The sequence below is a fragment of the Pristiophorus japonicus genome, chromosome Y (assembly GCF_044704955.1).
Source record: "Pristiophorus japonicus isolate sPriJap1 chromosome Y, sPriJap1.hap1, whole genome shotgun sequence".
Lineage (NCBI taxonomy): Eukaryota > Metazoa > Chordata > Chondrichthyes > Pristiophoridae > Pristiophorus > Pristiophorus japonicus.
The window spans coordinates 5164839-5191741 of record NC_092011.1 but is presented as its reverse complement, the minus strand read 5'-3'; positions in this window follow the sequence as shown (position 1 = coordinate 5191741).

Below are 26903 nucleotides of genomic sequence, written 5' to 3'. Positions count from 1 at the left end.
TCTGGGCTCTGCGATTGGGGTCTGGGCCCTGTGCTGGGGTTCCGGGCCCAGTGATTGGTGTCTGGGCCCTGTGATCGGGATCTGGGCCCTGTGATCGGGGTCTGGGGTTTGTGATTGGGGTCTGGGCCCTGTGATTGGGGTCTGGGATCTGTGATTGGGGTCTGTGCCCTGTGATCGGGGTCTGGGATCTGTGATTGGGGTCTGGGGTCTGTGATTGGTGTCTTGGCCCTGTGATTGGTGTCTAGGCCCTGTGACTAGGGTTTGGGCCCAGTGAATGTGGTCAACGCCCAGTGATTGGGGCCTGGGGTCTGTGATTGGGGTCTGAGCCCTGTGATTGGGGTCTGTCTGTGATCGGGGTCTGGGCCCATTGTTTGGGATCTGGGCCCTTTGATCATAGTCTTGGCCCTGTGATTGTGATCTGGGCCCTGTAATTGGTGTCTGGGCCAAGTGTTTGGGGTCTGGGGTCAGTGATCGGGACCTGGGTCTTGTGCTCGGGGACTGTGCCAGTGATCGGGGTCTGAGCCCAGTGATTGGTGTCTGGGCCCTGTGATTTGGGTCTGGGCCCTGTGATTGGGGTCTGGGCCCAGTGATTCGTGTCTGGGCCCTGTGATTGGGGTCTGGGCCCTGTGATTGTGATCTGGGTCCAGTGAATGCTGTCTGGGCCCTGTGATCAGGGTCTGGGCCCTGTGATTGTGGTTTGGGCCTTGTGATTGGGGTCTGGGCCCTGTGATCGGCGTCTGGGCCCTGTGATTGTGGTCTGGGCCCTGTGATTGTGTTCTGGGCCATGCGATTGTTGTCTGGCCCTGTGATTACTGTTTGGGCCCTGTGATTGGATTCTGGGCCCTGTGATTAGTGTCTGCGCTCTGTGATCGGTGTCTGGGCTCTGTGGTTGAGGTCAGGAGCCAGTGATTGGTGTCTGGGCCCAGTGATTGAGGTCTGGGCCCTGTGATTGTAGTCTGGGGTCTGTGATTGGGGTCTGTCTGTTTTTGGGGTCTGGGCCCTGTGATTGGGGTCTGGGCCCTGTGATTGGGGTCTAGGCCCTGTGATTGGGGTCTGGGGTCTGTGATTGGGGACTGCGCCCTGTGATTGGGATATGGGGTCTGTAATTGAGGACTGGGGTCTGTGATTAGGGTCTGCACCCTGTGATTGGAGTCTGGGTCTGTGATTGTGTTCTGGGCCCAGTGTTTGGTGTATGGGCCACAGAGTTTGGTGTCTGGGTACTTTGATTGAGGTCTGGGCCCTGTGATTGGGGTCTGTGATTGGGGTCAGGGGCCAATGATTGGGGTCTGGGGTCAGTGTTTATGGTCTGGGCTCAGTGATTGGGGTCTGGGCCTTGTGATTGGGGTCTGGGTCCTGTGATTGGGGTCTGAGTTCTGTGATTGGGGTCTGGTATCTGTGTTTGGTGTCTGGGCCCTGTGATTGGGGTCTGCGGTCTGTGATTGTGGTCTGGGCACTGTGATTGTGGTCTGGGCCCTTTGATCGGGGTCTGGGCCCTGTGATTGCTGTTTGGGCCCTGTGATTGGATTCTGGGCCCTGTGATTAGTGTCTGCGGTCTGTGATCGGTGTCTGGGCCCTGTGATTGAGGTCAGGAGCCAGTGATTGTGGTCTGGGCACAATGTTTGCGGTCTGGGCCCAGTGTTTGGTGTCTGGGTCCTGTGATTGTGGTCTGGGCCCTGTGATTGGTGTCTGGGCCCTGTGATTGGGTTCTGGGTGCTGTGATTTGGGTCTGGGTCCTCTGATTGGGTTCTGGGTCCTGTGATTGAGGTCTGGGTCCTGTGATTTGTGTCTGGTGTCTGAGATTAGGGTCTGGGCCCTTTGATTGCGGTCTGTGATTGGGGTTTGGGACCAGTGATCGAGATCAGGGGCCAGTGATTGGGGTCTGGGCCCTGTGATCGGGGTCTGGGCCATGTGATCGTGGTCTGGACCATGTGATTGTGTTCTGGGCCCTGTGATTGATGTCTGGGCCCTGTGATCGGGGTCTGGGCCCAGTGTTTGGAGTCTGGGGTCTGTGATTGGAGATTCTGGACACTGCGATTGTGGTCTTGGCCCAGTGATTGTGGTCTGTACCCAATGATTGGGGTCTGCACCCAGTGATTTGGGTCTGGTGTCTGTGATTGTGGTCTGGGCCCTGTTATTGGTATCTGTCTGTGTTTGGCATCTGGGCCCTGCGATTGGGGTCTCGGCCCTGTGCTGGGGTTCTGGGCCCAGTGATTGTGGTCTGGGCCCTGTGATCGGGATCTGGGCCCTGTGACCGTGGTCTGGGGTCTGTGATTGGGGTCTGGGCCCTGTGATTGAGGTCTGGGATCTGTGATTGGTGTCTGGGACCTGTGATTGGGGTCTGGGCCCAGTGATTGGTGTCTGGGCTCTGTGATTGGGGTCTGGGCCCTGTGATTGTGATCTGGGTCCAGTGAATGCTGTCTGGGCCCTGTGATCAGGGTCTGGGCCCTGTGATTGTGGTTTGGGCCTTGTGATTGGGGTCTGGGCCCTGTGATCGGGGTCTGGGCCCTGTGATTGTGGTCTGGGCCCTGTGATTGTGTTCTGGGCCATGCGATTGTTGTCTGGCCCTGTGATTACTGTTTGGGCCCTGTGATTGGATTCTGGGCCCTGTGATTAGTGTCTGCGCTCTGTGATCGGTGTCTGGGCTCTGTGGTTGAGGTCAGGAGCCAGTGATTGGTGTCAGGGCCCTGTGATTGAGGTCTGGGCCCTGTGATTGTAGTCTGAGGTCTGTGATTGGGGTCTGTCTGTGATTGGGGTCTGGGCCCTGTGATTGGGGTCTGGGCCCTGTGATTGGGGTCTAGGCCCTGTGATTGGGGTCTGGGGTCTGTGATTGGGGACTGCGCCCTGTGATTGGGATATGGGGTCTGTAATTGAGGACTGGGGTCTGTGATTAGGGTCTGCACCCTGTGATTGGAGTCTGGGTCTGTGATTGTGTTCTGGGCCCAGTGTTTGGTGTATGGGCCACAGAGTTTGGTGTCTGGGTACTTTGATTGAGGTCTGGGCCCTGTGAATGGGGTCTGTGATTGGGGTCAGGGGCCAATGATTGGGGTCTGGGGTCAGTGTTTATGGTCTGGGCTCAGTGATTGGGGTCTGGGCCTTGTGATTGGGGTCTGGGTCCTGTGATTGGGGTCTGAGTTCTGTGATTGGGGTCTGGTATCTGTGTTTGGTGTCTGGGCCCTGTGATTGGGGTCTGCGGTCTGTGATTGTGGTCTGGGCACTGTGATTGTGGTCTGGGCCCTTTGATCGGGGTCTGGGCCCTGTGATTGCTGTTTGGGCCCTGTGATTGGATTCTGGGCCCTGTGATTAGTGTCTGCGGTCTGTGATCGGTGTCTGGGCCCTGTGATTGAGGTCAGGAGCCAATGATTGTGGTCTGGGCACAATGTTTGCGGTCTGGGCCCAGTGTTTGGTGTCTGGGTCCTGTGATTGTGGTCTGGGCCCTGTGATTGGTGTCTGGGCCCTGTGATTGGGTTCTGGGTGCTGTGATTGGGGTCTGGGTCCTCTGATTGGGTTCTGGGTCCTGTGATTGAGGTCTGGGTCCTGTGATTTGTGTCTGGTGTCTGAGATTAGGGTCTGGGCCCTTTGATTGCGGTCTTTGATTGGGGTTTGGCACCAGTGATCGAGATCAGGGGCCAGTGATTGGGGTCTGGGCCCTGTGATCGGGGTCTGGGCCATGTGATCGGGGTCTGGGCCATGTGATTGTGTTCTGGGCCCTGTGATTGATGTCTGGGCCCTGTGATCGGGGTCTGGGCCCAGTGTTTGGTGTCTGGGGTCTGTGATTGGAGATTCTGGACACTGTGATTGTGGTCTTGGCCCAGTGATTGTGGTCTGTACCCAATGATTGGGGTCTGCACCCAGTGATTGGGGTCTGGTGTCTGTGATTGTGATCTGGGCCCTGTTATTGGTGTCTGTCTGTGTTTGGCATCTGGGCCCTGCGATTGGGGTCTCGGCCCTGTGCTGGGGTTCTGGGCCCAGTGATTGTGGTCTGGGCCCTGTGATCGGGATCTGGGCCCTGTGACCGTGGTCTGGGGTCTGTGATTGGGGTCTGGGCCCAGTGATTGGGGTCTGGGATCTGTGATTGGTGTCTGGGACCTGTGATCGGGGTCTGGGGTCTGTGATTGAGTTCTGGGATCTGTGATTGAGGTCTGGGCCCTGTGATTGGGGTCTAGGCCCTGTGACTAGGGTTTGGGCCCAGTTAATGTGGTCTTGGCCCAGTGATTGTGGTCTACGCCCAGTGATTGGGGCCAGGGGTCTGTGATTGGGGTCTCGGCCCTGTGATTGGGTTCTGTCTGTGATCGGGGTCTGGTCCCAGTATTTGGGTTCTGGGCCCTGTGATCGTAGTCTGGGCCCTGTTATTGTGATCTCGGCCATGTGATTGGTGTCTGGGCCCAGTGTTTGTGGTCTGGGGTCTGTGATCGGGGCCTGGGTCTTGTGATTCGGGACTGGGCCAGTGATCGGGGTCTGGGCCCAGTGATTGGTGTCTGGGCCCTGTGATTTGGGTCTGGGCCCTGTTATTGGGGTCTGGGCCCAGTGATTGTGTTCTGGGCCATGTGATTGTGATCTGGGCCCTGCGATTGCTGTTTGAGCCCTGTGATTAGATTCTGGGCCCTGTGATTAGTGTCTGCAGTCTGTTATCCGTGTCAAGGCTCTGTGATTGAGGTCAGGAGCCAGTGATTGGTGTCTGTGCCCTGTGATTGGGGTCTGGGTTCTGTGATTGGGTTCTGGGCCCTGTGATTGCGGTCTGGGCCCTGTGATTGGCGTCTGTCTCTGATTAGGGTCTGTGCCCTGTGTTTGGTGTCTGTCTGTGATTGGGGTCTGGGGTCTGTGATTAGCGTTTGGGCCCTGTGATTGTGGTCTGGGCCCTGTGATTGCAGTTTGGGCCCTGTTATTGGTTTCTGGGCCCTGTGATTGGGGTCTGGGCCCTGTGATTGGGGTCTGGGCCCTGTGATTGAGATCTGGGTTCTGTGATTGAGGTCTCGGGTCTGTGATTGGGTCTTGCCCACGTGATTGTGGTCTGGGCCCTGTGATTGGGGTCTGGGCCCTGCGATGGGGTCTGGGCCCTGTGATTGGGGTCTAGGCCCTGTGATTGGCGTCTGGGACTTGTGATTGGCGTCTGGGGTCTGTGATTGGTGTCCGGGGTCTGTGATTGGGGTTTGTCTGTGAATGGGGTCTGGGCCCTGTGATTGGGGTCTGGGGTCTGTAATTGGGGTCAGTCTGTGATTGGGGTCTGGGCCCTGTGATTGGGGTCTGGGCCATGTGATTGGGGTCCTGGCCCTGTGATTGGGGTCTGGGGTCTGTGATTGGTGCCTGGGCCCTGAGATTGACATCTGGTCCCTGTGATTGGAGTCTGGGCCCTGTGATTGGCGTCTGGGTCCTGTGATTTGTGTCTGTCTGTGATTGGGTTCTGGAGTCTGTGATTGGGGTCTGGGGTCTGTGATTTCGGTCTGGGGTCTGTGATTGGTGTCTGTCTGTGATTGGGATCTGGGGTCTGTGATTGGGGTCTGTCTGTGATTGGGGTCTGTGGTCTGTGATTGGGGTCTGGGGTCTGTGATTGGGGTCTGTCTGCGATTGGTGTCTGGGGTCTGTGATTGGGGTCTGTCTGTGATTGGTGTCTGTCTGTGATTGGGGTCTGTGGTCTGTGATTGAGGTCTGTCTTTGTTTGGGGTCTGGGGTCTGTGATTGGGGTCTGTCTGTGATTGGGGTGTGGGGTCCGTGAATGGGGTGTGGGGTCTGTGATTAGGGTCTGCACCCAGTGATTGGGGTCTGGGCCCTGCGATTGGGGTCTGTAATCTTGGTCTGTGCCCTGTGATTGAGTTCTGGGGTCTGTAATTGGGGACTGCGCCCAGTGATTAGGGTCTGGGCCCTTTGATTGCGGTCTGTGATTGGGGTTTGGCACCTGTGATTGAGGTCAGGGGCCAGTGATTGGTGTCTGGGTCCTGAGATTGGTGTCTGGTGCCTGTGATTGATGTCTGGGCCCTGTGATCAGGTTCTGGGCCCTGTGATTGTGTTGTGGGCCCTGTGATTGCGGTCTGAGCCCTGCAATTGGGGTCTGGGCCCTGTGATTGGGGTCTGGGGTCTGTGATTGGTCTCTGGGCCCTGTGATTGGGATTTGTGATCTGTAATTGATGACTGGGGTCTGTGATTAGGGTCTGCGCCCTGTGATTGGAGTCTGGGGTCTGTGATTGGGATCTTGGCTCAGTGATCGGAACCTGGGTCTTGTGATCAGGGACTGGGCCAGTGATCGGGGTCTGGGCCCTGTGATTGTGTTCTGGGCCCTGTGATTGTGGTCTGGGCCCTGTGATTGCTGTTAGGGCCCTTTGATTGGATTCTGGGCCCTGTGATTTGTGTCTGCGATCTGTGATCGGTGTCTGGACTCTGTGATTGAGGTCAGGAGCCAGTGATTGGTGTCTGGGCTCTGTGATTGGGGTCTGGGCACTGTGATTGGGGTCTGGGCCCTGTGATTGGGGTTTTTCTGTGATAAAGGTCTGAGCCCTGTGATTGGGGTCTGTCTGTGATTGGGGTTAGGTTCTGTGATTGGGGTCTGTCTTTGATTGGTGTTTGGGGTCTGAGATTGAGGTCTGGGCCCTGTGATTGTGTCTGTGATTGGGGTCTGGAGCCTGTGATTGAGGTTTGGGGTCTGGGATCTGTGATTGATGTCTAGGGTATGTGTTTTGGATCTGCGCCCTGTGATTGGGGTTTGGGGTCTGGAATCTGTGATTGGGGTCTGGGGTCTGTGATTAGGTTCTATGCCCTGTGATTGGAGTCTGGGGTCTGTGATTGCGATCTTGGCTCAGTGATCGGAGCCTGGGTCTTGTGATCAGGGACTGGGCCAGTGATCGGGGTCTGGGCCCAGTGATTGGTGTCTGGGCCCTGCGATCAGGGTCTGGGCCCTGTGATCAGGGTCTGGGCCCAGTGATTGTAGTCTGGGCCCTGTGATTGTGTTCTGGGCCCTGTGATTGGGGTCTGGGCCCTGTGATTGCTGTTTGGGCCCTATGATTGGATACTGGGCCCTGTGATTTATGTCTGCGATCTGTGATCGGTGTCCGGGCTCTGTGATTGAGGTCAGGAGCCAGTGATTGGTGTCTGGTCCCTGTGATTGGTGTCTGGGCCCTGTGATTGGGGTCTGCCTTTGATTGGGGTCTGGGCTCTGTGATTGGGGTCTGTCTGTGATTGGGGTTAGGTTTTGTGATTGAGATCAGTCTGTGATTGGGATCTGGGGTCTGTGATTGAGGTCTGGACCCTGTGATTGTGGTCTGGGCCCGGTGATTGCTGTTTGGGCCCTGTGATTGGATTCTGTGCATTGTGATTGGGGTCTGGGCACTGTGAATGGGGTCTGGGCCATGTGATTGGGGTCTGGGCCCTGTGATTGGTGTCTGGGCCCTGTGATTGGAATCTGGGGTCTGTGATTGAGGTCTGAGGTCTGTGATTTGTGGTCTGGGCCCTGTGATTTGGGTCTGGGAACTGTGATTGGGGTCTGGGGTCTGTGATTGGGGTCTCTCTGTGATTGGGGTCTGGGCCCTGTGATTGGGGTCTGGGCCCTGTGATTGGGATCTTGGCCCTGTGATTGGGGTCTGTCTGTGATCGGGGTCTGGGCCCAATGTTTGGGATCTGGGCCCTTTGATCATTGTCTGGGCCTTGTGATTGTGATCTGGGCCCTGTGATTTGTGTCTGCGATCTGTGATCGGTGTCTGGGGTCTGTGATCGGGACCTGGGTCTTGTGTTCGGGGACTGGGCCAGTGATCGGGGTCTGGGCTCAATGATTGGTGTCTGGGCTCTGTGATTTGGGTCTGGGCCCTGTGATTGTGGTCTGGGCCCAGTGATTGGTGTCTGGGCCCTGTGATTGGGGTCTGGGCCCTGTGATTGTGATCTGGGTCCAGTGATTGGTGTATGGGCCCTGTGATCAGGGTCTGGGCCCTGTGACTGGGGTTTGGGCCTTGTGATTGGGGTCTGGGCCCTGTGATCGGGGTCTGGGCCCTGTGATTGTGGTTTGGGCCTTGTGATTGGGGTCTGGGCCCTGTGATCGGGGTCTGGGCCCTGTGATTGTGGTCTGGGCCCTGTGATTGTGTTCTGGGCCATGCGATTGTTGTCTGGCCCTGTGATTACTGTTTGGGCCCTGTGATTGGATTCTGGGCCCTGTGATTAGTGTCTGCGGTCTGTGATCGGTGTTTGGGCTCTGTGATTGAGGTCAGGAGCCAGTGATTGGAGTCTGGGCCCTGTGATTGGGTTCTGGGCCCTGTGATTAGTGTCTGCGGTCTGTGATCGGTGTTTGGGCTCTGTGATTGAGGTCAGGAGCCAGTGATTGGAGTCTGGGCCCTGTGATTGGGTTCTGGGCCCTGTGATTGGGGTCTGGGCCCTGTGATTGGAGTCTGGGACCTGTGATTGGTGTCTGGGCCCAGTGTTTGGGGTCCGGGGTCTGTGATTGGGGTCTGGGGTCTGTGATTAGTGTCTGCGCCGAGTGATTGGGGTCTGGGCCCTTAGATGTATGCGCCCGGTGATTGGGGATTGGAGTCTGGGATTTGTGATTGCGGTCTGGGGTCTGTGATTAGGATCTGCACCCTGTGATTGGAGTCTGGGATCTGTGATTGGGATCTTGGCTCAGTGATCGGGGCCTGGGTCTTGGGATCGGGCACTGGACCAGTGATCGGGGTCTGGGCCCAGTGATTGGTGTCTGGGCCCTGTGATCAGGGTCTGGGCCCTGTGATCGGGGTCTGCGCCCTGTGATTGTAGTCTGGGCCCTGTGATTGTGTTCTGGGCCCTGTGATCAGGGTCTGGGCCCTGTGATTGCTGTTTGGACCCTGTGATTGGATTCTGGGCCCTGTGATTAGTGTCTGCGGTCTCTGATCGGTGTCTGGGCTCTGTGATTGAGGTCAGGAGCCAGTGATTGGTGTCTGGGCCCTGTGATTGGGTCTGTGCCCTGTGATTGTGGCCTGGGCCCTGTGATTGGAGTCTGGGCCCTGTGATTGGTGTCTGGGCGCTGTGATTGGTGTCTGGGCCCTGTGATTAGGGTCTGTCTGTGATTGGGGTATTGGGTCAGCGATTGGGGTCTGTCTGTGATTGGGGTCTGGGCCCTGCGATTGGGGTCTGTCTGTGATTGGGGTCTGGGGTCTGTGATTGGGGTCTGGGCACTGTGATTGGGGTCTGAGCCCTATGATTGGGGTATGGGCCCTGTGATTGGGGTCTGTCTGTGATTGGGGTATTGGGTCTGCGATTGGGGTCTGTCTGTGATTGGGGTCTGGGCCCTGCGATTGGGGTCTGTCTGTGATTGGGGTCTGGGGTCTCTGATCGGTGTCTGGGCTCTGTGATTTAGGTCAGGAGCCAGTGATTGGTGTCTGGGCCCTGTGATTGGGGTCTGTGCCCTGTGATTGTGGCCTGGGCCCTGTGATTGGAGTCTGGGCCCTGTGTTTGGTGTCTGGGCGCTGTGATTGGTGTCTGGGCCCTGTGATTAGGGTCTGTCTGTGATTGGGGTATTGGGTCTGCGATTGGGGTCTGTCTGTGATTGGGGTCTGGGCCCTGCGATTGGGGTCTGTCTGTGATTGGGGTCTGGGGTCTGTGATTGGGGTCTGGGCACTGTGATTGGGGTCTGAGCCCTATGATTGGGGTGTGGGCCCTGTGATTAGGGTCTGTCTGTGATTGGGGTATTGGGTCTGCGATTGGGGTCTGTCTGTGATTGGGGTCTGGGCCCTGCGATTGGGGTCTGTCTGTGATTGGGGTCTGGGGTCTGTGATTGGGGTCTGGGCACTGTGATTGGGGTCTGAGCCCTATGATTGGGGTGTGGGCCCTGTGACTGGATTATGTGCACTGTGATTGGGGTCTGGGCACTGTGAATGGGGTCTGGGCCCTGTGATTGGGGTCTGGGCCCTGTGATTGGGGTCTGGGCACTGTGATTGGGGTCTGGGCCCTGTGATTGGAATCTGGGGTCTGTGATTGAGGTCTGAGCTCTGTGATTTGGGGTCTGGGCCCCGTGATTGGGGTCTGGGAACTGTGATTGGGGTCTGGGGTCTGTGATTGGCGTCTCTCTGTGATTGGTGTCTGGGCCTTGTGATTGAAATCTGGGCCCTGTGATTGGTGTCTGGGGTCTATGATTATGGTCTGGGCCCTGTGATTGGGGTCTGGGTCCTGTGTTTGCGGTCTGGTGTCTGTGATTGGTGTCTGTCTGTGATTGGGGTCTGGGGTCTGTGATTGGGGTCTGTGGTCTCTGATGGGGTCAGGGGTCTGTGATTGGGGTCTGGGGTCTGTGATTGGGGTTGGGGATCTGTGATTGGCGTCTGGGCCCTGTGATTGGGGTCTAGGCCCTGTGAGTAAGGTCTGGGCTCAGTGAATGTGGTCTTGGCCCAGTGATTGGGGTCAACGCCCAGTGTTTGGTGCCTGGGGTCTGTGATTGGGGTCTGGGCCCTGTGATTGGGGTCTGGGCCTTGTGATCGGGGTCTGGGCCTCGTGATTGTGTTCTGAGCCCTGTGATTGATGTCTGGGCCCTGTGATCGGGGTCTACACCCAGTGATTGGGGTCTGGGGTCTGTGATTGTGGTCTGAGCCCTGTGTTTTTTGTGGTCTGGGATCTGTGATTGGAGTCTGGGCCCTATTATTGGTGTCTGTCTGTGATTGGCGTCTGGGCTCTGCGATTGGGGTCTGGGCCCTGTGCTGGGGTTCCGGGCCCCGTGATTGGTGTCTGGGCCCTGTGATCGGGATCTGGGCCCTGTGATCGGGGTCTGGGGTTTGTGATTGCGGTCTGGTCCCTGTGATTGGGGTCTGGGATCTAAGATTGGGGTCTGTGTCCTGTGATCGGGGTCTGGGTTCTGTGATTGGGGTCTGGGGTCTGTGATTGGTGTCTGGGCCATGTGATTGGGGTCTAGGCACTGTGACTAGCGTTTGGGCCCAGTGAATGTGGTCTACGCCCAGTGATTGGGGCCTGGGGTCTGTGATTGGGGTCTGAGCCCTGTGATTGGCGTCTGTCTGTGATCGGGGTCTGGGCCCAATGTTTGGGATCTGGGCCCTTTGATCATTGTCTGGGCCTTGTGATTGTGATCTGGGCCCTGTGATTGGTGTCTGGGCCAAGTGTTTGGGGTCTGGGGTCTGTGATCGGGACCTGGGTCTTGTGTTCGGGGACTGGGCCAGTGATCGGGGTCTGGGCCCAATGATTGGTGTCTGGGCTCTGTGATTTGGGTCTGGGCCCTGTGATTGTGGTCTGGGCCCAGTGATTGGTGTCTGGGCCCTGTGATTGGGGTCTGGGCCCTGTGATTGTGATCTGGGTCCAGTGATTGGTGTATGGGCCCTGTGATCAGGGTCTGGGCCCTGTGACTGGGGTTTGGGCCTTGTGATTGGGGTCTGGGCCCTGTGATCGGGGTCTGGGCCCTGTGATTGTGGTTTGGGCCTTGTGATTGGGGTCTGGGCCCTGTGATCGGGGTCTGGGCCCTGTGATTGTGGTCTGGGCCCTGTGATTGTGTTCTGGGCCATGCGATTGTTGTCTGGCCCTGTGATTACTGTTTGGGCCCTGTGATTGGATTCTGGGCCCTGTGATTAGTGTCTGCGGTCTGTGATCGGTGTTTGGGCTCTGTGATTGAGGACAGGAGCCAGTGATTGGAGTCTGGGCCCTGTGATTGGGTTCTGGGCCCTGTGATTAGTGTCTGCGGTCTGTGATCGGTGTTTGGGCTCTGTGATTGAGGTCAGGAGCCAGTGATTGGAGTCTGGGCCCTGTGATTGGGTTCTGGGCCCTGTGATTGGGGTCTGGGCCCTGTGATTGGAGTCTGGGACCTGTGATTGGTGTCTGGGCCCAGTGTTTGGGGTCCGGGGTCTGTGATTGGGGTCTGGGGTCTGTGATTAGTGTCTGCGCCGAGTGATTGGGGTCTGGGCCCTTAGATGTATGCGCCCGGTGATTGGGGATTGGAGTCTGGGATTTGTGATTGCGGTCTGGGGTCTGTGATTAGGATCTGCACCCTGTGATTGGAGTCTGGGATCTGTGATTGGGATCTTGGCTCAGTGATCGGGGCCTGGGTCTTGGGATCGGGCACTGGACCAGTGATCGGGGTCTGGGCCCAGTGATTGGTGTCTGGGCCCTGTGATCAGGGTCTGGGCCCTGTGATCGGGGTCTGCGCCCTGTGATTGTAGTCTGGGCCCTGTGATTGTGTTCTGGGCCCTGTGATCAGGGTCTGGGCCCTGTGATTGCTGTTTGGACCCTGTGATTGGATTCTGGGCCCTGTGATTAGTGTCTGCGGTCTCTGATCGGTGTCTGGGCTCTGTGATTGAGGTCAGGAGCCAGTGATTGGTGTCTGGGCCCTGTGATTGGGTCTGTGCCCTGTGATTGTGGCCTGGGCCCTGTGATTGGAGTCTGGGCCCTGTGATTGGTGTCTGGGCGCTGTGATTGGTGTCTGGGCCCTGTGATTAGGGTCTGTCTGTGATTGGGGTATTGGGTCAGCGATTGGGGTCTGTCTGTGATTGGGGTCTGGGCCCTGCGATTGGGGTCTGTCTGTGATTGGGGTCTGGGGTCTGTGATTGGGGTCTGGGCACTGTGATTGGGGTCTGAGCCCTATGATTGGGGTATGGGCCCTGTGATTGGGGTCTGTCTGTGATTGGGGTATTGGGTCTGCGATTGGGGTCTGTCTGTGATTGGGGTCTGGGCCCTGCGATTGGGGTCTGTCTGTGATTGGGGTCTGGGGTCTCTGATCGGTGTCTGGGCTCTGTGATTTAGGTCAGGAGCCAGTGATTGGTGTCTGGGCCCTGTGATTGGGGTCTGTGCCCTGTGATTGTGGCCTGGGCACTGTGATTGGAGTCTGGGCCCTGTGATTGGTGTCTGGGCGCTGTGATTGGTGTCTGGGCCCTGTGATTAGGGTCTGTCTGTGATTGGGGTATTGGGTCTGCGATTGGGGTCTGTCTGTGATTGGGGTCTGGGCCCTGCGATTGGGGTCTGTCTGTGATTGGGGTCTGGGGTCTGTGATTGGGGTCTGGGCACTGTGATTGGGGTCTGAGCCCTATGATTGGGGTGTGGGCCCTGTGATTAGGGTCTGTCTGTGATTGGGGTATTGGGTCTGCGATTGGGGTCTGTCTGTGATTGGGGTCTGGGCCCTGCGATTGGGGTCTGTCTGTGATTGGGGTCTGGGGTCTGTGATTGGGGTCTGGGCACTGTGATTGGGGTCTGAGCCCTATGATTGGGGTGTGGGCCCTGTGATTGGGGTCTGTCTGTGATTGGGGTATTGGGTCTGTGATTGGGGTCTGTCTGTGATTGGGGTCTGGGCACTGTGATTGGGGTCTGGGCCTTGTGATTGGGGTCTGGGGTGTGTGATAGGGGTCTGTCTGTGATTTGGGTCTGGGCCCTGTGATTGGGGTCTGGGCTCTGTGATTGGGGTCAGGGCCCTGTGATTGGGGTCTGGGCCCTGTGATTGGGATTTGGGATCTGTAATTGAGGACTGGGGTGTGTGATTAGGGTCTGCGCCCTGTGATTGGAGTCTGGTGTCTGTGATTGGGATCTTGGCTCAGTGATCGGAGCCTGGGTCTTGTGATCAGGGACTGGGCCAGTGATCGGGGTCTGGGCCCAGTGATTGGTGTCTGGGCCCTGTGATCAGGGTCTGGGCCCTGTGATCGGGGTCTGGGCCCTGTGATTGTAGTCTGGGCCCTGTAATTGTGTTCTGGGCCCTGTGATTGTGTTCTGTGCCCTGTGATTGCTGTTTGGGCCCTGCGATTGGATTCTGGGCCCTGTGATTTGTGTCTGCGATCTGTGAAGTGTGTCTGCGCTCTGTGATTGAGGTCAGGAGCCAGTGATTGGTGTCTGGGCTCTGCGATTGGGGTCTGGGCCCTGTGATTGGGGTCTGGGTCCTGTGATTGGGGTTTGTCTGTGATTGGGGTCTGAGCCCTGTGATTGCGGTCTCTCTGTGATTGGGGTTAGGTTCCGTGATTGGGGTCTGTCTGTGATTGGGGTCTGGGGTCTGTGATTGAGGTTTGTGCCCTGTGATTGTGGTCTGGGCCCTGTGATTGCTGTTTGGGCCCTGTGATTGGATTCTGGGCATTGTGATTGGGGTCTGGGCCTTGTGATTGGGGTCTGGGCCCGGTGATTGTGGTCTGGGCCCTTTGATTCGGGTCTGGGCCCTGTGATTGGGATCTGGGCCCTGTGATTGGGATCTGGGTTCTGTGATTGAGGTCTGAGATCTGTGATTTGGGGTCTGGGCCCCGTGATTGGGGTCTGGGCCCTGTGTTTGGGGTCTGGGCCCTGTGATTGTGGTCTGGGACCAGTGATTGATGTCTGGGCCCTGTGATTGTGTTCTGGGCCATGCGATTGTTGTCTGAGCCCTGTGATTACTGTTTGGGCCATGTGATTGGATTCTGGGCCCTGTGATTAGTGTCTGCGGTCTGTGATCGGTGTCTGGGCTCTGTGATTGAGGTCAGGGGCCAGTGATTTTTGTCTGGGCCCTGTGATTGGAGTCTGGGCCCGGTGATTGAAGTCTGGGCCCTGTGATCAGGGTCTGGGCCCTGTGATCGGGGTCTGGGCCCTGTGATTGTAGTCTGGGCCCTGTGATTGTGTTCTGGGCCCTGTGATCATGGTCTGGGCCCTGTGATTGCTGTTTCGGCCCTGTGATTTGAGTCTGGGCCCTGTGATTAGTGTCTGCGGTCTGTGATCGGTGTCTGGGCTCTGTGATTGAGGTCAGGAGCCAGTGATTGGTGTCTGGGCCCTGTGATTGTGTCTGTGCCCTGTGATTGTGGTCTGGGCCCTGTGATTGGAGTCTGGGTCCTGTGATTGATGTCTGGGCGCTGTGATTGATGTCTGGGCCCTGTGATTGGGGTCTGTCTGTGATTGGGGTATTGGGTCTGCGATTGGGGTCTGTCTGTGATTGGGGTCTGGGCCCTGTGATTGGGGTCTGTCTGTGATTGGGGTCTGGAGTCTGTGATTGGGGTCTGGGCCCTGTGATTTGGGTCTGAGCCCTGTGATTGGGGTGTGGGCCCTGTGATTGGGGTCTGTCTGTGATTGGGGTCTGGGGTCTGTGATTCGGGTCTGTATGTGATTGGGGTCTGGGCCCTGTGATTGGGGTCTGGGCCTTGTGATTGGGGTCTGGGGTCTGTGATTGGCGTCGGTCTGTGATTGGGGTCTGGGCCCTTTGATTGGGCTCTGGGCCCTGTGATTGGGGTCTGGGCCCTGTGATTGGGGTCTGGGGTCTGTGATTGTGGTCTGTCTGTGATTGGGGTCTGTGCCCTGTGATTGCTGTCTGGGCCCTGTGATTGTGATTTGGGATCTGTAATTGAGGACTGGGGTCTGTGATTAGGGTCTGCGCCCTGTGATTGGAGTCTGGGGTCTGTGATTGGGATCTTGGCTCCGTGATCGGAGCCTGGGTCTTGTGATCAGTGACTGGGCCAGTGATCGGGGTCTGGGCCCAGTGATTGGTGTCTGGGCCCTGTGATCAGGGTCTGGGCCCTGTGATCGGGGTCTGGGCCATGTGATTGTAGTCTGGGCCCTGTGATTGAGTTCTGGGCCCTGTGATTGTGGTCTGGGCCCTGTGATTGCTGTTTGGGCCCTGTGATTGGATTCTGGGCCCTGTGATTTGTGTCTGCGATCTGTGATCGGTGTCTGGGCTCTGTGATTGAGGTCACGCGCCAGTGATTGGTGTCTGGGCTCTGTGATTGGTTTCTGGGCCCTGTGATTGGGGTCTGGGCCCTGTGATTGGGGTTTGTCTGTGATTGGGGTCTGAGCCCTGTGATTGGGGTCTGTCTGTGATTGGGGTTAGGTTCTGTTATTGGGGTCAGTCTGTGATTGGGGTCTGGGGTCTGTGATTGAGGTCTGGGCCCTGTGATTCCTGTTTGGGCCCTGTGATTTGATTCTGGGCATTGTGATTTGGGGTCTGGGACCCGTGATTGGAGTCTGGGCCCTGTGTTTGGGGTCTGGGCCCTGTGATTGTGCTCTGGGACCAGTGATTGGTGTCTGGACCCTGTGATTGTGTTCTGGGCCATGCGATTGTTGTCTGGGCCCTGTGATTACTGTTTGGGCCATGTGATTGGATTCTGGGCCCTGTGATTAGTGTCTGCGGTCTGTGATCGGTGTCTGGGCTCTGTGATTGAGGTCAGGAGCCAGTGATTGGTGTCTGGGCCCTGTGATTGGGGTCTGGGCCCTGTGAGTGGGGTCTGGGCCCTGTGATTCGTGTGTGGGCCCTGTGATTTGTGTGTGGGCCCAGTGTTTGTGGTCTGGGGTCTGTGATTAGGGTCTGGGGTCTGTGGTTATGGTCTGCGCCCAGTGATTGGTGTGTGGGCCCTTTGATTGCAGTCTGTGATTGGGGTCTGGACCCTGTGAATGTGGTTTGGGGTCTGGGATCTCTGATTGATGTCTAGGGTCTGTGCTTGGGGTCTGGACCCTGTGTTTGGGGTTTGGAGTCTGGGATTTGTGATTGGGGTCTGGGGTCTGTGATTAGGGTCTGCACCCTGTGATTGGAGTCTGGGGTCTGTGATTGGGATCTTGGCTCAGTAATCGGGGCCTGGGTCTTGGGATCGGGGACCGGGCCAGTGATCGGGGTCTGGACCCTGTGATTGGTGTCTGGGCTCTGTGATTGTGTTCTGGGCCCTGTGATTGTGGTCTGGGCCCTGTGATTGCTGTTTGGGCCCTGTGATTGGAATCTGGGCCCTGTGATTTGTGTCTGCGATCTGTGATCGGTGTCTGGGCTCTGTGATTGAGGTCAGGAGCCAGTGATTGGTGTCTGTGCACTGTGATTGGGGTCAGGGCCCTGTGATTGGTGACTGGGCCCTGTGATTGGGGTTTGTCTGTGATTGGGGTCTGAGCCCTGTGATTGGCGTCTGTCTGTGATTGGGGTTAGGTTCTCTGATTGGGGTCTGTCTGTGATTGTGGTCTGGGGTCTGTGATTGAGGTCTGGGCCCTGTGATTGTGGTCTGGGCACTGTGATTGCTGTTTGGGCTCTGTGATTGGATTCTGATCATTGTGACTGGGGTCTGGGCCTTGTGATTGGGGTCTGGGCCCTGTGATTGTGGTCTGGGCCCTGTGATTCGGGTCTGGGCCCTGTGATTGGGATCTGGGCCCTGTGATTGTGATCTGGGTTCTGTGATTGAGGTCTGAGATCTGCGATTTGGGGTCTGGGACCCGTGATTGGGGTCTGGGCCCTGTGTTTGGGGTCTGGGCCCTGTGATTGTGGTCTGGCGTCTGTGATTGGGGTCGGTCTGTGATTGGGGTCTGGGCCCTTTGATTGGGGTCTGGGCCCTGTGATTGGGATGTCTGATTGATGTCTAGGGTCTGTGCTTGGGCTCTGCACCCTGTGTTTGGGGTTTGGAGTCTGGGATTTGTGATTGGGATCTGGGGTCTGTGATTGGGGTCTGTCTGTGATTGGTGTCTGTCTGTGATTGGGGTCTGTGGTCTGTGATTGAGGTCTGTCTTTGTTTGGGGTCTGGGGTCTGTGATTGGGGTCTGTCTGTGATTGGGGTCTGGGGTCCGTGAATGGGGTGTGGGGTCTGTGATTAGGGTCTGCACCCAGTGATTGGGGTCGGGGCCCTGCGATTGGGGTCTGTAATCTTGGTCTGTGCCCTGTGATTGAGTTCTGGGGTCTGTAATTGGGGACTGCGTCCAGTGATTAGGGTCTGGGCCCTTTGATTGCGGTCTGTGATTGGGATTTGGCACCTGTGATTGAGGTCAGGGGCCAGTGATTGGTGTCTGGCTCCTGAGATTGGTATCTGGGGTCTGTGATTGATGTCTGGGCCCTGTGATCAGGTTCTGGGCTCTGTGATTGTGTTGTGGGCCCTGTGATTGGGGTCCGAGCCCTGTGATTGGGGTCTGGGCCCTGTGATTGGGGTCTGGGGTCTGTGATTGGGGTCTGGGCCCTGTGATTGGGATTTGGGATCTGTAATTGAGGACTGGGGTCTGTGATTAGGTCTGCGCCATGTGATTGGAGTCTGGGGTCTGTGATTGGGATCTTGGCTCAGTGATCGGAACCTGGGTCTGGTGATCAGTGACTGGGCCAGTGATCGGGGTCTGGGCCCTGTGATTGTGTTCTGGGCCCTGTGATTGTGGTCTGGGCCCTGTAATTGCTGTTTGGGCCCTTTGATTGGATTCTGGGCCCTGTGATTTGTGTCTGCGATCTGTGATCGGTGTCTGGGCTCTGTGATTGAGGTCAGGAGCCAGTGATTGGTGTCTGGGCTCTGTGATTGGGGTCTGGGCCCTTTGATTGGGGTCTGGGCCCTGTGATTGGAGTTTGTCTGTGATTGGGGTCTGAGCCCTGTGATTGGGGTCTGACTGTGATTGGGGTTAGGTTCTGTGATTGGGGTCTGTCTGTGATTGGGGTCTGGGGTCTGAGGTTGAGGTCTGGGCCCTGTGATTGTGGTCTGTGATTTGGGTCTGGAGCCTGTGATTGAGGTTTGGGGTCTGGGATCTGTGATTGATGTCTAGGGTATGTGTTTTGGATCTGCGCCCTGTGATTGGGGTTTGGGTTCTGGGATCTGTGATTTGGGTCTGGGGTCTGTGATTAGGTTCTATGCCCTGTGATTGGAGTCTGGGGTCTGTGATTGGGATCTTGGCTCAATGATCGGAGCCTGGGTCTTGTGATCAGGGACTGGGTCAGTGATCGGGGTCTGGGCCCAGTGATTGGTGTCTGGGCCCTGCGATCAGGGTCTGGGCCCTGTGATCAGGGTCTGGGCCCTGTGATTGTAGTCTGGGCCCTGTGATTGTGTTCTGGGCCCTGTGATTGGGGTCTGGGCCCTGTGATTGCTGTTTGGGTACGATGATTGGATACTGGGCCCTGTGATTAGTGTCTGCGATCTGTGATCGGTGTCCGGTCTCTGTGATTGAGGACAGGAGCCAGTGATTGGTGTCTGGGCCCTGTGATTGGTGTCTGGGCCCTGTGATTGGGGTCTGGGCCCTGTGATTGGGGTCTGTCTGTGATTGGGGTCTGGGCTCTGTGATTGGGATCTGACTGTGATTGGGGTTAGGTTTTGTGATTGGGGTCTGGGCCCTGTGATCGGGGTCTGGGCCCTGTGATTGTGGTCTGGGCCCTGTGATTGTGTTCTGGGCCATGCGATTGTTGTCTGGCCATGTGATTACTGTTTGGGCATTGTGATTGGATTCTGGGCCCTGTGATTAGTGTCTGCGGTCTGTGATCGGTGTCTGGGTTCTGTGATTGAGGTCAGGAGCCAGTGATTGGTGTCTGGGCCCTGTGATTTGGTTCTGGGCCCTGTGATTGGGGTCTGGGCCCTGTGATTGGAGTCTGGGACCTGTGATTGGTGTCTGGGCCCAGTGTTTGGGGTCCGGGGTCTGTGATTGGGGTCTGGGGTCTGTGATTAGTGTCTGCGCCGAGTGATTGGGGTCTGGGCCCATAGATGTATGCGCCCGGTGATTGGGGATCGGAGTCTGGGATTTGTGATTGGTGTCTGTGGTCTGTGATTAGGATCTGCGACCTGTGATTGGAGTCTGGGGTCTGTGATTGGGATCTTGGCTCAGTGATCGGGGCCTGGGTCTTGGGATCAGGGACTGGGCCAGTGATCGGGGTCTGGGCCCAGTGATTGGTGTCTGGGCCCTGTGATCAGGGTCTGGGCCCTGTGATCGGGGTCTGGGCCCTGTGATTGTAGTCTGGGCCCTGTGATTGTGTTCTGGGCCCTGTGATCAGGGTCTGGGCCCTGTGATTGCTGTTTGGGCCCTGTGATTGGATTCTGGGCCCTGTGATTAGTGTCTGCGGTCTGTGATCGGTGTCTGGGCTCTGTGATTGAGGTCAGGAGCCAGTGATTGGTGTCTGGGCCCTGTGATTGGGGTCTGTGCCCTGTGATTGTGGCCTGGGCCCTGTGATTGGAGTCTGGGCCCTGTGATTGGTGTCTGGGCGCTGTGATTTGTGTCTGAGCCCTGTGATTAGGGTCTGTCTGTGATTGGAGTATTGGGTCTGCGATTGGGGTCTGTCTGTGATTGGGGTCTGGGCCCAGTGATTGGTGTCTGGGCCCTGCGATCAGAGTCTGGGCCCTGTGATCAGGGTCTGGGCCCTGTGATTGTAGACTGGGCCCTGTGATTGTGTTCTGGGCCCTGTGATTGGGGTCTGGGCCCTGTGATTGCTATTTGGGCACTATGATTGGATACTGGGCACTGTGATTAGTGTCTGCGATCTGTGATCGGTGTCCGTGCTCTGTGATTGAGGTCAGGAGCCAGTGATTGGTGTCTGGGCCCTGTGATTGGTGTCTGGGCCCTGTGATTGGGGTCTGGGCCCTGTGATTGAGGTCTGTCTGTGATTGGGGTCTGGGCTCTGTGATTGGGGTCTGTCTGTGATTGGGGTTAGGTTTTGTGATTGGGGTCTGGGCCCTATGATCGGGGTCTGGGCCCTGTGATTGTGATCTGGGCCCTGTGATTGTGTTCTGGGCCATGCGATTGTTGTCTGGCCCTGTGATTACTGTTTGGGCCCTGTGATTGGATTCTGGGCCCTGTGATTAGTGTCTGCGGTCTGTGACTGTGGTTTGGGTCTTGTGATTGGGATCTGGGCCCTGTGATCGGGGTCTGGGCCCTGTGATTGTGGTCTGGGCCCTGTGATTGTGTTCTGGGCCATGCGATTGTTGTCTGGCCCTGTGATTACTGTTTGGGCCCTGTGATTGGATTCTGGGCCCTGTGATTAGTGTCTGCGGTCTGTGATCGGTGTCTGGGCTCTGTGATTGAGAGGTCAGGAGCCAGTGATTGGTGTCTGGGCCCTGTGATTGGGTTCTGGGCCCTGTGATTGGGGTCTGGGCCCTGTGATTGGAGTCTGGGACCTGTGATTGGTGTCTGGGCCCAGTGTTTGGGGTCCGGGGTCTGTGATTGGGGTCTGGGGTCTGTGATTAGTTTCTGCGCTGAGTGATTGGGGTCTGGGCCCTTAGATGTATGCGCCCGGTGATTGGGGATCGGAGTATGGGATTTGTGATTGGGGTCTGGGGTCTGTGATTAGGATCTGCGACCTGTGATTGGAGTCTGGGGTCTGTGATTGGGATCTTGGCTCAGTGATCGGGGCCTGGGTGTTGGGATCAGGGACTGGGCCAGTGATCGGGGTCTGGGCCCAGTGATTGGTGTCTGGGCCCTGTGATCAGGGTCTGGGCCCTGTGATCGGGGTCTGGGCCCTGTGATTGTGTTCTGGGCCCTGTGATTGTGTTCTGGGCCCTGTGATCAGGGTCTGGGCCCTGTGATTGCTGTTTGGGCCCTGTGATTGGATTCTGGGCCCTGTGATTAGTGTCTGCGGTCTGTGATCGGTGTCTGGGCTCTGTGATTGAGGTCAGGAGCCAGTGATTGGTGTCTGGGCCCTGTGATTGGAGTCTGTGCCCTGTGATTGTGGCCTGGGCCCTGTGATTGGAGTCAGGGCCCTGTGATTGGTGTCTGGGCGCTGTGATTGGTGTCTGGGCCCTGTGATTAGGGTCTGTCTGTGATTGGGGTATTGGGTCTGCGATTGGGGTCTGTCTGTGATTGGGGTCTGGGCCCTGTGATTGGGGTCTGTCTGTGATTGGGGTCTGGGGTCTGTGTTGGGGTCTGGGCAATGTGATTGGGGTCTGAGCCCTATGATTTGGGTGTGGGCCCTGTGATTGTGGTCTGTCTGTGATTGGGGTCTGGGGTCTGTGATTGTGGTCTGTCTGTGATTGGGGTCTGGGCCCTGTGATTGGGGTCTGGGCCTTGTGATTGGGGTCTGGGGTCTGTGATAGGGGTCTGTCTGTGATTGGGGTCTGGGCCCTGTGATTGGGGTCTGGGCCCTGTGATTGGGGTCTGGGCCCTGTGATTGGGGTCTGGGGTCTGTGATTGTGGTCTGTGTGTGATTGGGGTCTGGGCCCTGTTATTGGGGTCGGGGCCCTGTGATTGGGATTTGGGATCTGTAATTGAGGACTGGGGTCTGTGATTAGGGTCTGCGCCCTGTGATTGGAGTCTGGGGTCTGTGATTGGGATCTTGGCTCAGTGATAGCAGCCTGGGTCTTGTGATCAGGGACTGGGCCAGTGATCGGGGTCTGGGCCCAGTGATTGGTGTCTGGGCCCTGTGATCAGAGTATGGGCCCTGTGATCGGGGTCTGGGCCCTGTGATTGTAGTCTGGGCCCTCTAATTGTGTTCTGGGCCCTGTGATTGTGTTCTGGGCCCTGTGATTGCTGTTTGGGCACTGTGATTGGATTCTGGGCCCTGTGATTTGTGTCTGCGATCTGTGATCGGTGTCTGGGCTCTGTGATTGAGGTCAGGAGCCAGTGATTGGTGTCTGGGCTCTGCGATTGGGGTCTGCGCCCTGTGATTGGGGTCTGGACCACGTGATTGTGTTCTGGGTCTGTGATTGATGTCTGGGCCCTGTGATCGGGGTCTACACCCAGTGATTGGGGTCTGGGGTCTGTGATTGTGGTCTGATCCCTGTGATTGTGGTCTGGGATCTGTGATTGGAGTCTGGGCCCTGTGATTGGGGTCTGGGCCCTGTGATTGAGGTCTGTCTGTGATTGGGGTCTGGGCTCTGTGATTGGGGTCTGTCTGTGATTGGGGTTAGGTTTTGTGATTGGGGTCTGGGCCCTATGATCGGGGTCTGGGCCCTGTGATTGTGATCTGGGCCCTGTGATTGTGTTCTGGGCCATGCGATTGTTGTCTGGCCCTGTGATTACTGTTTGGGCCCTGTGATTGGATTCTGGGCCCTGTGATTAGTGTCTGCGGTCTGTGACTGTGGTTTGGGTCTTGTGATTGGGATCTGGGCCCTGTGATCGGGGTCTGGGCCCTGTGATTGTGGTCTGGGCCCTGTGATTGTGTTCTGGGCCATGCGATTGTTGTCTGGCCCTGTGATTACTGTTTGGGCCCTGTGATTGGATTCTGGGCCCTGTGATTAGTGTCTGCGGTCTGTGATCGGTGTCTGGGCTCTGTGATTGAGGTCAGGAGCCAGTGATTGGTGTCTGGGCCCTGTGATTGGGTTCTGGGCCCTGTGATTGGGGTCTGGGCCCTGTGATTGGAGTCTGGGACCTGTGATTGGTGTCTGGGCCCAGTGTTTGGGGTCCGGGGTCTGTGATTGGGGTCTGGGGTCTGTGATTAGTGTCTGCGCTGAGTGATTGGGTTCTGGGCCCTTAGATGTATGCGCCCCGTGATTGGGGATCGGAGTATGGGATTTGTGATTGGGGTCTGGGGTCTGTGATTAGGATCTGCGACCTGTGATTGGAGTCTGGGGTCTGTGATTGGGATCTTGGCTCAGTGATCGGGGCCTGGGTGTTGGGATCAGGGACTGGGCCAGTGATCGGGGTCTGGGCCCAGTGATTGGTGTCTGGGCCCTGTGATCAGGGTCTGGGCCCTGTCATCGGGGTCTGGGCCCTGTGATTGTAGTCTGGGCCCTGTGATTGTGTTCTGGGCCCTGTGATCAGGGTCTGGGCCCTGTGATTGCTGTTTGGGCCCTGTGATTGGATTCTGGGCCCTGTGATTAGTGTCTGCGGTCTGTGATCGGTGTCTGGGCTCTGTGATTGAGGTCAGGAGCCAGTGATTGGTGTCTGGGCCCTGTGATTGGGGTCTGTGCCCTGTGATTGTGGCCTGGGCCCTGTGATTGGAGTCTGGGCCCTGTGATTGGTGTCTGGGCGCTGTGATTGGTGTCTGGGCCCTGTGATTAGGGACTGTCTGTGATTGGGGTATTGGGTCTGCGATTGGGGTCTGTCTGTGATTGGGGTCTGGGCCCTGTGATTGGGGTCTGTCTGTGATTGGGGTCTGGGGTCTGTGTTGGGGTCTGGGCAATGTGATTGGAGTCTGAGCCCTATGATTTGGGTGTGGGCCCTGTGATTGTGGTCTGTCTGTGATTGGGGTCTGGGGTCTGTGATTGTGGTCTGTCTGTGATTGGGGTCTGGGCCCTGTGATTGGGGTCTGGGCCTTGTGATTGGGGTCTGGGGTCTGTGATAGGGGTCTGTCTGTGATTGGGGTCTGGGCCCTGTGATTGGGGTCTGGGCCCTGTGATTGGGGTCTGGGCCCTGTGATTGGGGTCTGGGGTCTGTGATTGTGGTCTGTCTGTGATTGGGGTCTGGGCCCTGTTATTGGGGTCTGGGCCCTGTGATTGGGATTTGGGATCTGTAATTGAGGACTGGGGTCTGTGATTAGGGTCTGCGCCCTGTGATTGGAGTCTGGGGTCTGTGATTGGGATCTTGGCTCAGTGATAGCAGCCTGGGTCTTGTGATCAGGGACTGGGCCAGTGATCGGGGTCTGGGCCCAGTGATTGGTGTCTGGGCCCTGTGATCAGAGTCTGGGCCCTGTGATCGGGGTCTGGGCCCTGTGATTGTAGTCTGGGCCCTCTAATTGTGTTCTGGGCCCTGTGATTGTGTTCTGGGCCCTGTGATTGCTGTTTGGGCACTGTGATTGGATTCTGGGCCCTGTGATTTGTGTCTGCGATCTGTGATCGGTGTCTGGGCTCTGTGATTGAGGTCAGGAGCCAGTGATTGGTGTCTGGGCTCTGCGATTGGGGTCTGCGCCCTGTGATTGGGGTCTGGACCACGTGATTGTGTTCTGGGTCTGTGATTGATGTCTGGGCCCTGTGATCGGGGTCTACACCCAGTGATTGGGGTCTGGGGTCTGTGATTGTGGTCTGATCCCTGTGATTGTGGTCTGGGATCTGTGATTGGAGTCTGGGCCCTATTATTGGTGTCTGTCTGTGATTGGCGTCTGGGCTCTGCGATTGGGGTTTGGGCCCTGTGCTGGGGTTCCGGGCCCAGTGATTGGTGTCTGGGCCCTGTGATCGGGATCTGGGCCCTGTGATCGGGGTCTGGGGTTTGTGATTGGGGTCTGGGCCCTGTGATTGGGGTCTGGGATCTGTGATTGGAGTCTGTGCCCTGTGATCGGGGTCTGGGGTCTGTGATTAGTGTCTGGGGTCTGTGATTGGTGTCTGGGCCCTATGATTGGGGTCTAGGCCCTGTGACTAGGGTTTGGGCCCAGTGAATGTGGTCTACGCCCAGTGATTGGGGCCTGGGGTCTGTGATTGGGGTCTGAGCCCTGTGATTGGGGTCTGTCTGTGATCGGGGTCTGGGCCCATTGTTTGGGATCTGGGCCCTTTGATCATAGTCTGGGCCCTGTGATTGTGATCTGGGCCCTGTGATTGGTGTCTGGGCCAAGTGTTTGGTGTCTGGGGTCTGTGATCGGGACCTGGGTCTTGTGCTCGGGGACTGGGCCAGTGATCGGGGTCTGGGCCCAGTGATTGGTGTCTGGGCCCTGTGATTGGGGTCTGGGCCCTGTGATTGTGATTTGGGTCCAGTGATTGGTGTCTGGGCCCTGTGATCAGGATCTGGGCCCTGTGATTGTGGTTTGGGCCTTGTGATTGAGGTCTGGGCCCTGTGATCGGGGTCTGGGCCCTGTGATTGTGGTTTGGGCCCTGTGATTGTGTTCTGGGCCATGCGATTGTTGTCTCGCCCTGTGATTACTGTTTGGGCCCTGTGATTGGATTCTGGGCCCTGTGATTAGTGTCTGCGGTCTGTGATCTGTGTCTGGGCTCTGTGATTGAGGTCAGGAGTTAGTGATTGGTGTCTGGGCCCTGTGATTGGGGTCTGGGCCCTGTGATTGGGGTCTGGGCCCTGTGATTGGAGTCTGGGACCTGTGATTGGTGTCTGGGCCCAGTGTTTGGGGTCTGGGGTCTGTGATTGGGGTCTGGGGTCTGTGATTAGGGTCTGCGCCCAGTGATTGGGGTCTGGGCCCTTAGATTGCACTCTGTGCTTGGGGTCTGGACCCTGTGATTGTGGTTTGGGGTCTGGATTCTCTGATTGATGCCTAGGGTCTGTGATTGGTGTATGCACCCAGTGATTGGGGTTTGGAGTCTGGGATTTGTGATTGCGGTCTGGGGTCTGTGATTAGGATCTGCGGGGTGTGATTGGAGTCTGGGGTCTGTGATTGTGATCTTGGCTCAGTGATCGTGGCCTGGGTCTTGGGATCGGGCACTGGGCAAGTGATCGTGGTCTGGGCCCAGTGATTGGTGTCTGGGCACTGTGATCAGGGTCTGGGCTCTGTGATCGGGGTCTGGGCCCTGTGATTGTAGTCTGGGCCCTGTGATTGTGTTCTGGGCCCTGTGATCAGTGTCTGGGCCCTGTGATTGCTGTTTGGGCCCTGTGATTGGATTCTGGGCCCTGTGATTAGTGTCTGCGCTCTGTGATCGGTGTCTGGGCTCTGTGGTTGAGGTCAGGAGCCAGTGATTGGTGTCTGGGCCCTGTGATTGGGGTCTGTACCCTGTGATTGTGGTCTGGGCCCTGTGATTGGAGTATGGGCCCTGTGATTGGTGTCTGGGCGCTGTGATTGGTGTCTGGGCCCTGTGATTGGTGTCTGTCTGTGATTGGGGTATTGGGTCTGCGATTGGGGTCTGTCTTTGATTGGGGTCTGGGCCCTGTGATTGGGGTCTGTCTGTGATTGGTGTCTGGGCCCTGTGATTGGGGTCTGAGCCCTATGATTGGGGTGTGGTCCCTGTGATTGGGGTCTGTCTGTGATTGGGGTCTGGGGTCTGTGATTGGGGTCTGTCTGTGATTGGGGTCTGGGCCATGTGATTGGAGTCTGGGCCTTGTGATTGGGGTCTGGGGTATGTGTTTGGGGTCTGTCTGTGATTGGGGTCTGGGCCCTGTGATTGGGGTCTGGGCCTTGTGATTGGGGTCTGGGGTCTGTGATTGGGATCGGTCTGCGATTGGGGTCTAGGCCCTGTGATTGGGGTCTGGGCCCTGTGATTGGGGTCTGGGCCCTGTGATTGGGGTCTGGGGTCTGTGATTGTGGTTTGTCTGTGATTGGGGTATGGGCCCTGTGATTGGGGTCTGGGCCCTGTGATTGTGATTTGGGATCTGTAAATGAGGACTGGGGTCTGTGATTAGGGTCTGTGCCCTGTGATTGGAGTCTGGGGTCTGTGATTGGAATCTTGGCTCAGTGATGGGAGCCTGGGTCTTGTGATCAGTGACTGGGCCAGTGATCGGGGTCTGGGCCCAGTGATTGGTGTCTGGGCCCTGTGATCAGGGTCTGGGCACTGTGATCGGGGTATGGGCCCTGTGACTGTAGTCTGGGCCCTGTG